At 49.4% G+C, this 10,848-nt stretch overlaps 1 pseudogene; it reads left to right on the top strand.

Annotated features, from left to right (window-relative positions):
* The first annotated feature begins 8,003 nt into the window (after window positions 1–8,003).
* On the top strand, window positions 8,004–9,149 carry LOC140418098 (interferon-inducible GTPase 5-like; annotated as a pseudogene).
* The last annotated feature ends 1,699 nt before the right edge of the window (window positions 9,150–10,848 follow it).

The raw sequence follows: 10,848 nt of genomic DNA on the forward strand, positions 1-10,848 counted from the left end.
TTTAGAAGGATGAGGGGGGATCTTATAGAAACATATAAAATTATGAAGGGAATAGATAGGATAGATGCGGGCAGGTTGTTTCCACTGGCGGGTGAAAGCAGAACTAGGGGGCATAGCCTCAAAATAAGGGGAAGTAGATTTAGGACTGAGTTTAGGAGGTATTTCTTCACCCAAAGGGTTGTGAATCTATGGAATTCCTTGCCCAGTGAAGCAGTAGAGGCTCCTTCATTAAATGTTTTTAAGATAAAGATAGATCGTTTTTGAAGAATAAAGGAATTAAGGGTTATGGTGTTCAGGTCGGAAAGTGGAGCTGAGTCCACAAAAGATCAGCCATGATCTCATTGAATGGTGGAGCAGGCTCGAGGGGCCAGATAGCCTACTCCTGCTTCTAGTTCTTATAGATAGATAGATGTAAGAAGACTATTGCACTGAAGACAAATGCTCCAGAACTAACTGTGCCTCTGGCCAAGATGTTCCAGTACAGCTACACTGGCATCTACCCGGTAATGTGGAAAGTTTCTCAGATATGTCCTGTCCACAAAAGAAGTTCTGATCCAATTCAGGCAATTATTGCACCATCAGTCAACTCTCGGTCATCAGCTTAATAATGGAAGGTGTCACCAACGATGCTATCAGGTGGCACATACAAATCAATACCCTCTTCACCGAACAAGGAACCTGGGCAAAGCTGAAGTCAATACAAATCAGGGGAAATGCTGCTTTGAAGGTGTTGGTTCACTGGAGGCCAGAAGGAGGGAGATCCAGGTTCCCCAGTGTGGGGGAAATTGGTTGGGTCAATTGGCATTTGACCGGCTGATGCTGCTGGCAGATTTTTTTCACCGTATTGTCTGGAACTTTGTTTAGAAAATGCAGAGGCATGGGGTTAACATTGGATCACTGATAGGGTAGCCTCTGAATTGCCCGCTCCACCATTACCATGAGGACCTCCTCCACCATGAGGTCGCCGCTGTCCCGGGAGAGCAGGGAGCCCTGCAAGCCGTTTACGCTCCCCAACCCCCCCAGCGCCCCATGTACGACCCGCAGGCGCAGCCGCTCTGGGTCCCGACCACCGCGGTCCCGGGAGAACAGGGAGCCCTGCACGCCGCTTACGCTCCCCAACCGCCCCCCCCGCGCCCCATGTATGACCCGCCGGCATTACCACTTTGGGTCCCGACCACCGCTGTCCCCAGAGATGAGGGAGCCCCGCGCGGTCCTAACGCTCCCCAACCCCCCCAGCGCCCCATGTGCGACCCGCAGACGCCGCCATTATGGGTCCCGGCCACCACGAGGGGAGGAAGGGCGCCGCCATCTTGGATCACCCCAGACCTGTACGACGCGTGGGGGCAGCCATTTTGTCCACCCCCGCCGCCATCTTGTGACCCCCCAGCCATGTGCGATGGATGGGGGCAGCCATTTTGTTCATCCCCGACGCCATCTTGGACGGCAACAACGGACCCCATCCACTACTACAACCACGTCTCGCTTCAATTACGCTCGATCAAGCTCGGCCCCGGACACTCCAGACGACGACGACAACGGTGCTAATAAACGGCCACGAGACACCATGCCTAGTCGACTCCGGGAGCACGGAGAGCTTTATCCACCCCGACATGGTAAGACGCTGTTCCTTGATCACCTATCCCAGCGCACAAAAGATTTCCCTAGCTGCAGGATCCCACTCCGTACAGATCCAAGGTTTCTGCATAGTTACCCTAACGGTGCAGGGGAGGGAGTTCAAAAACTACAAACTACACGTCCTTCCCCAACTCTGCGCCCCCACTTTACTGGGATTAGATTTCCAGTGCAATCTACAGAGCCTTACGTTCAAATTCGGCGGCCCAATACCCCCACTCACTATCTGCGGCCTCGCAACCCTCAAGGTGCAACCCCCGTCCTTGTTTGCGAACCTCACCCCGGATTGCAAACCCGTCGCCACTAGGAGCAGACGGTACAGCGCCCAGGACCGGACCTTCATTCGGTCCGAAGTCCAGCGGCTACTAAAGGAAGGCATAATCCAGGCCAGCAATAGTCCCTGGAGAGCACAGGTGGTAGTAGTGAAGACAGGGGAGAAACAAAGGATGGTCATAGACTATAGCCAGACCATCAACAGGTACACACAACTAGACGCGTACCCTCTCCCCCGCATATCCGACATGGTCAATCGGATTGCCCAATATAAAATCTTCTCCACCGTGGACCTCAAGTCCGCCTACCATCAGCTCCCCATCCGCCCAAGTGACCGCAAGTACACAGCCTTCGAGGCAGACGGGCGATTATACCATTTCCTAAGGGTCCCATTTGGCGTCACAAACGGGGTCTCGGTCTTCCAACGGGAGATGGACCGAATGGTTGATCAACATGGGTTGCGGGCCACATTCCCGTATCTCGACAATGTAACCATCTGCGGCCACGACCAGCAGGACCACGACGCCAACCTCCAAAAATTCCTCCAGACCGCCAAAGCCTTGAACCTCACGTACAACGAGGACAAGTGCGTTTTTAGCACCAACCGGCTAGCCATTCTGGGCTACGTAGTGCGCAATGGGATAATAGGCCCCCACCCCGAACGTATGCGCGCCCTCATGGAATTTCCCAGTGGGTCCCCCAGTACGCGGACAAGGCCCGCCCCCTAATACAGACCACGACCTTCCCTCTGTCGACAGAGGCTTGCCAGGCCTTCAGCCGCATCAAAGCGGATATCGCAAAGGCCACGATGCGCGCCATCGACGAGTCCCTCCCCTTCCAGGTCGAGAGCGACGCCTCCGACGTAGCTCTAGCGGCCACCCTTAACCAAGCGGGCAGACCCGTGGCCTTTTTCTCTCGAACCCTCCACGCTTCAGAAATCCGCCACTCCTCAGTGGAAAAGGAAGCCCAAGCCATAGTGGAAGCTGTGCGACATTGGAGGCATTACCTGGCCGGAAGGAGATTCACTCTCCTCACCGACCAACGGTCGGTAGCCTTCATGTTCGATAATGCACTGCGGGGCAAAATCAAAAACGACAAGATCTTAAGGTGGAGGATCGAGCTCTCCACCTTCAACTACGAGATTTTGTATCGTCCCGGAAAGCTGAACGAGCCGTCCGATGCCCTATCCCGCGGCACATGTGCCAACGCACAAATTAACCGCCTCCAAACCCTCCACGAGGACCTCTGCCACCCGGGGGTCACTCGGTTTTTCCACTTTATCAAGTCCCGCAATCTCCCATACTCTTTAGAGGAGGTCCGTACAGTCACAAGGGACTGCCACATCTGCGCGGAATGCAAACCGCATTTTTTCAGGCCGGATGGTGCGCACCTGATTAAGGCTTCCCGCCCCTTTGAACGCCTTAGTCTCGATTTCAAAGGGCCCCTCCCCTCCACCGACCGCAACACATACTTTCTTAATGTGGTGGACGAATACTCCCGCTTCCCATTCGCCATTCCCTGCTCTGACATGACCGCGGCCACAGTCATTAAAGCCCTGAACACCATCTTCACACTGTTCGGTTGCCCCGCATACGTCCACAGCGACAGGGGGTCCTCTTTCATGAGTGACGAGCTGCGCCAGTTCCTGCTCAGCAAGGGCATAGCCTCAAGCAGGACGACCAGCTACAACCCCCGGGGGAACGGGCAAGTAGAGAGGGAGAACGGCACGGTCTGGAAGACCGTCCTACTGGCCCTACGGTCCAGGGACCTCCCAGTTTCACGGTGGCAGGAGGTCCTCCCGGACGCTCTCCACTCCATCCGGTCGCTATTATGTACGAGCACTAATCAAACGCCTCATGAGCGTCTCCTTCTCTTCCCTAGGAGGTGCTCCTCTGGAACGTCACTGCCGACCTGGCTGGCGGCCCCAGGATCCATCTTGCTCCGAAAGCATGTGCGGGCACACAAGGCGGACCCGTTGGTCGAAAGGGTTCACCTCCTCCACGCGAACCCGCAGTACGCTTACATGGAGTACGACGGCCGACAGGACACGGTCTCCCTGCGGGATCTGGCGCCCGCCGGCAACACACACACCCCCCCGACACCATTCACCCAACCTCCCTGCTTCCTGCCACCGCTGCACCCCGCGACTGCCCCCTTCCCAGGAGGATCGGTTCCCCTCCCCTCAGGCCCGACCAAGAATAAAGCCCAAGCTGAAACCGTAAGGCTCCCGGAGACGACAACACCGGTACAAGCACCACCACCACCACCGGGGCCGAGGCGATCGACACGGACGACCAGACCGCCCGACCGACTCGTGGCGTCGATCTAAATCAATATATGGACTTTTCACAAGAACATTTTGCTTTTCTCCCGATACCTTCTGTAAATAGTTGAAACAGGACAAAATTGTACATACTGTATTGCCATGTGAACGTTTTCCTCCCAGGACCAGCCCTGTAAACCCTTACCACCATGCGAAGCATCACCCCGCCAGATTCATTTTTGACAAGGGGTGATGCTTCGTTTTTGCCAGCTCCAGGTTGGTCCAGAAAATCCTATATTGTGTCTCTCCAGTTCCTTCTGTTACAGCACAACCTGTCACTGCAATACACAAGAACATAAGCTGTAGGATTCTCCACCGGCAGCACACCCACATCCGAATGTTTCCCAACAGCATGGGATGGCCCACAAATGGAAATCACATTGGCCGGCCATGGGAACGGACAATCCCGCTGCTGGCAGGGGTGCGCTGTGCCAGCTGGCGGGTCAGAGAATCCCACCCAAGAACTAGGCGCAGGACCAGACAATTCAGCCCCTCAATACCTTTCTGCCATTTCAATGCAATCATGTTGATCTCCCCTTAGCATCAACTCCACTTTCCAGCCCATTCTCCATAACCCTTTAACCCATTTTTAACTATCTGTCTATCTCCTCAAATTTACTCAATGTCCCAGCATCCACCACACACTGGGGTAGTGAATTCCACAGGTTCACAACCCTTTGAGAGTAGAACATAGAACAGTACAGTACAGGCACTTTGGCCCACGATGTTGTGCCGACCATTTATCCTAATCTAAGATCAACCTAATCTAAGATCAACTTTAATTTACTGCTGTCCATGTGCCTGTTCAAGAGTCTCTTAAATGTCTCTGATACCTGACACCACCACCTCCGCTGGCAGTGCATTCCACGCACCCACCACTCTGTGTAAAGAACCTACCTCTGACATCTCCCCTATACCTTCCTTCAATCACCTTAAAATTGTGTCCCCTCGTGACAGCCATTTCCGCCCTGGGGAAAAGTCTCTGGCTATCCATTCTATCCATGCCTTTCATCACCTTGTGCACCTCTATCAAGTCACCTCCCTTCCTTCTTTGCTCTGTTGAGAAAAGACCTAGCTCCCTCAACATCTCTAAATAAGATATGCGCTCAAGTCGCGGCAACATCATGGTGAATCCCTCTGCACCCTCTCCAAAGCATCCACATCCTTCCGATAATGAGGCGACCAGATCTGCACACAATATTCCAAGTGTGGTCTAACCAGGGTTTTATAAAGCTGCAGCAAAACCTTGCAGCTCTTAAACTCAATCACCCTGTTAATGAAAGCCAACACATCATACGTCTTCTTAACAACCCTCTCAACCTCGGTGGTAACTTTGAGGGATCTATGTACGTGGACCCCAAGACCCCTCTGTTCCTTCACACTTCCAAGAATGCTGCCTTTAACCGTGTATTCAGCATTCAAATTCAACCTTTCAAAATGAATCGCTTCACATTTATCTAGGTTGAACTCCATCTGCCACTTCTCAGCCCAGCTCTGCATCATGTCAATGTCCTGTTGTAACCTGCAATGGCCCTCGATACTTTCTACAACTCCACCAACATTCATGTCATCGGCAAACTTACTAACCCACCCTTCCACTTCCTCATCCAAGTCATTTATAAAAACCACAAATAGAAGAGGTCCCAGAACAGATCCCTGCGGGACACCAATGTTCGCCGACCTCCAGACAGAATACTTTCCATCCACTACCACTCGCTGTCTTCTTTCAGCCAGCCAATTCTGTAACCAGCCAGCCAAATATCCCGGTATCCCATGCCCCCTGACTTCCTGAAGGAGCCTACCATGGGGAACTTTATCAAATGCCTTACTGAAATCTATATACACCACATCCACTGCCCGACCTTCATCAATGCATCTCGTCACATCCTCAAAGAATTCAGTAAGGGTTGTGAGACATGACCTGCCCCTCACAAAGCCATGCTGACTATCTTCAATCAAACTGTGTTTTTCTAAATAATCATAAATCTTAGCTCTCAGAATCCTTTCCAGTATTTTGCTCACCACAGACGTAAGACTGACTGCTCTGTAATTCCCAGGGATTTCCCTATTCCCTTTCTTGAACAGGGGAACAACATTCGCCTCCCTCCAATCATCCGGTACTTCTCCAGTGGAGAGTGAGGACGCAAAGATCATCGCCAACGCAATCTCTTCTCTCACTTCCCATAGCAACCTTGGGTATATCTCATTTGGTCCAGGGGACTTATCTATCCTCATGCTTTTCAAAATCTCCAGCACATCCTCCTTCGTAGTAGTGGGGGGGGGGGGGGGGTGGGGTTAGTAGTGGGGCCTGCCGAAGCCTAAATGAGGATGGCCAGATGTGTAGCAACCACTGGCGACAGCAACTCCACTGAATTCTTGTCGCCAGTGTTAAATCCGTGGTTGGCAGAACACATAAACGGAAGTAGAAATTACAGAATAAGGTTGATTTTGATGCACTTACAATGCTCTTCCACCCAGGACACCCAGGGTCTCCTTCCTTAACCTGTAGCTAGGGGAAGCCACGCCCCCCCTTAGAGGAAGGCCTGTCTGTCTTCAAGGGGAAGTTCATATTCCAGGACATCACAGGAAATCATATAGTCCTGATCCCGGGACCTCTATTGGAGTTATAACAGCTATTATATCCCTCCTCAAATAAGGGGACCAAAACTGTACAATATATTCCAGGAGCGGCCTCACCAATGCCCTGTACAGCTGCAGCAACACTTCCCTACTTTTATACTCTCCCCCTTTAGAAATAAATGCCAAAATTCCATTTGCCTTCTTATTACCTGCTGTACTGCCATGCTATTTGCTATGATTCATTCACGAGGACACCCAGAACCCGCTGCACTGAAACACTCTGACGTTTCTCTCCAATAAGATGATAAGTTGCCTTTTTATTTTGCCGCCCAAAATTAATAAACTCACCCTTGTCTATGTAAACTCTATCTGCCAAATTTTGACCCACTCACCTAACCTCTCCATATCCATTTGTAAATTTCTTATTTCTTAATTGCAACTTATTGTCCCACCTGTTTTAGTGCAAATGTGGCTACAGTACCTTCTATCCCGACATCCAAGTCATGAGTATATATTGTAAATAGTGGAGCCCAAGTACCGAACCCTGTGGTACTCCACTAGTTACATCTTGCCAACCAGAAAAAGACCCATTTATCCCGACTCTCTGCCTTCTGTTGGTTAGCCAGTCTTCTATCCATTGCTCAATATCACCAATGTTATTCAGAGTGTACTGAATAAATCTTCAGCTTTTCAGCAGAGGAAGCGAAGCCTCAAGAACCAAGTCCCTCAGCTTGGGCTTCACCCAAAACCAACATCGCAGCTGAGCCTCACAAATAAAAATCGAGAGATAGAAACTTGTGAGAGCTCAGTCCGACTGAGGAGAGAATACATGATGATGCACAAAGGGCAAGTGATGAGGAGGAATTTGGACGGGAGATAAGGGAGTCACTATTCTTTAGAGGGAAAGGAAATGTTCCTCCTCAGCTGTGTTAACTCAGTGCCCAGATCTAAGCTGTCCATCAGTTAAAGGAGTGCCTGTTATCTTCAATCAGAGACTAGGTAGCTGGTCATTCATTTCATTGCTTGTTGAGGAACCTTAATGTTTTCAAATTAGCTGTCATAATCAGCTACATAACCAGTCATTATGCTTCACCAGTATTTTATTAGATGTGAAGTGTGTGGGGATGTCCTGGGAATGTGACAATGTGCTGCACAAATACAAGTTATTTTTGTCTGGCTCAAAACACCATGTAAAATGTTTTCTTTCAGAGATCAGTCTTTGAAATCTTTGTCCTTCAATGAGGAAGAGCGACAAAAGCTGAAGTCTGATTATGAAAGAGGTGGTGTGGAACAGGTTGCAAGATTGATACAGAACAAATTAGATGTCCCGGACAACACAGAGTTTAACATCGCAGTGACAGGTCAATGCTGCTCAGGGGTGTCCACCTTCATCAATGTGATGAGAGGACTTCAGGATAATGATGAGGGAGCAGCTACAACTGGAAGTGCACAAACCACAATAGAGCCAACCCCATATCCACATCCCCACTTGCCAAATGTTTATCTCTGGGACCTGCCAGGATGTGGAACTGCTCACTTACCAATGAATAAATACCTGAGTCCAATGAAATTTGAAAGATTTGATTTCTTCCTCATTATCAGCTCCATGCGATTCAAAGAAAGTTATGTAAAACTCGCCAAAGAGATTTAACGACTGGGGAAGAATTTCTACTTCATTCGATCTAAAATTGATTTTGTAATCTATTGCCAAAGAATGGCAGGGAGGGAATTCAATGAAGAAGAAGAACTGGAAAAGATCAGGAATTATTGTGTCAGGAACTTGAACGAGGCAGGGATCCCATCGCCCCGTGTTTTCCTGATATCAAACTTTGATCTGAATCGGTATGATTTTAAATGGTTAAATGACTCTCTTGAAGATGATCTTCTGAATATATACAAATGTGTGCACGTCCTGGCTCTTCCAAACCTAAACTTGAAAATCGTTGATAAGAAAAGGGAAGAGCTAAAGAAGCAAATCTGGATGCTGGCATCACTTTCAGGAGCATTAGGAGCTGTGCCAGTTCCTGGAGTTTCCCGTGGTTGTGACATTGGGATACTGATTGGAGGAATAATACATTTCCGGAAATGTCTGGGTCTGGAAGGCGCCTCACTTCAAAGACTGGCCAATAGGGCAGGGAAACCCGTGGAAGATCTGAAAGCCGCGGTGAACACGCCTCTGTTGGGTGAAATAACTCGCGATTTAATTGCAAGGTTACAGTGCGGTGTCGCTGGATCCATCTGTGGAGCGGAATCGTCATTTTCAGTGACCTACAAGGTGCCGAATGATGCAATTGATGATCTTGCAGAGAATGCAGAGCGAGTGGTGAAATCAATCCTGTGAGTCCATAACATATTAGAAGTGGTTTCACCCTTAACCCTGAATGTTGGAGGAATTATACTTTACAATGTTTTGTGGGTTCGTTAGGTTCTAACGCAAATAGCGTTATGGCCACAAAATCTCACAAGAGGACCAAGATTTGTGCTGACGAGATTTCAGAATGCAATCTTCCCCACCCCTGCCCTTAAACTATACATAGTTGAACATAAACTATAACGTCACTAAAGGGCTTGACACCATAGCATCCAGCACCATGGATTGACCCCCCCACTTCCTGCTGGCGTGACAACATGGGGGTAATGAGCAGGGGACTAATGTGGGGGGTGGGGGGGCAACCCTTCTCCAAAATTAACTAAGTAGTTGATAAAGACATATTAAGGACGGGCAATAAGTTATGGCTGCCTGTGGGAACTCTTGGATGCAGTTCCTGTGATCCATCCATGTCTGCAGCCAGTGTTTGTAATTCCAAGAAATTCAGCTGAGAGCTATTGAGTTGGAAGCTGAGCTGCAGATACTGCAGGGAGTTGGAAAGCCACCTTGATACTTTTTACAAGGAGGCTCTGGTAAATTTTAGGATGGGATCTTCTGATTTGGCCAGTGGTCATGGACGGATAGCGTGAGTGTGAGTGAGGTAGGTAAGGGGGTGCCGAGGGCAGGAGTACAGGAGCTTCAACCCTTGCTTTTGTCCAACATGTCTAAGGTTCTTTCAATGTGTCTGAATAGGAGTGAGGGCTGTTGGATGGGTGAACTGATCAAACATGGCACCCTGGTACAGGAAGCAATTCTGGAAGGAGAAATGTGGAATTAAGTTGTAGTAGGGGACAGTACAGTAAGGGGGACTGAGTCTGTTCTCTGTAGCCAAGATACAGGGCCAGAAGGCTGTGATGTCTGCCCATCTTCAGGAATTGGGACAAATTGCTGCACAAGGTTGGAGCGGAACTTGCAGTGGGAGAGGGAGGATCCAGTTATCGTTGTCCATGTAGGTGCCAACGAAATAGGTAGAACGAGGAAATATATTTTCCATAGTTAGTTTGAGGAGCTAAGAATCTAATTCGGGAGCAGAACCTCGAACAATTTCTGGATTATTACCTGAGCGATATGCAAATTGGCACAGGGCAAATAAGATTGGAGAAATGAATGTGGGATGAAGGCAGGAACAGAGTTGGATGATCAGTCATCATCATAATGACTGGTAGAGCAGGCTCGATGGGCCAAATGGTCTACTCCTGCTTCTATTTTCCATGTTTCTCGTACATGGCTCAAAGACTGGTGTGAGAGAATTAGGTCCTGGTTCGTGAGGCACCAGCACCATTATTGAGTTCTGCACTATTGGTGCGGCCTACACCAGAACCGTGCTGAGGCTGGTGTTCTAGAGAGCTGCATAACTAGGGAAGAGAGGATTGTAACCTGAATTGTGGGGCAAAAGATCAAATTTGCAAAGATATGGTCAAGGAAAGAATAGAGAAAAGGCGCTAGAGAAAATTATTAGTACGGGAAATGATAAATAGACTTCGACAGGAAAGAAGCAAGAGTGCAAATCTAAGAGTGCATCAGGCCAATAGTTACAATAATAACAAAAGGACAAAACTAAAGACTCTGGATGCAATTTACCCTATTGCCAACTAAGTGCTCACACCAGCAGAAAAACCAAGGTGATTCCTGCTGGCACTAGAAGCTATCCCAATGTGCGATTCCAATGGCA

This window comes from Scyliorhinus torazame, chromosome 5 (genome assembly GCF_047496885.1).
Source record: "Scyliorhinus torazame isolate Kashiwa2021f chromosome 5, sScyTor2.1, whole genome shotgun sequence".
NCBI lineage: Eukaryota > Metazoa > Chordata > Chondrichthyes > Carcharhiniformes > Scyliorhinidae > Scyliorhinus > Scyliorhinus torazame.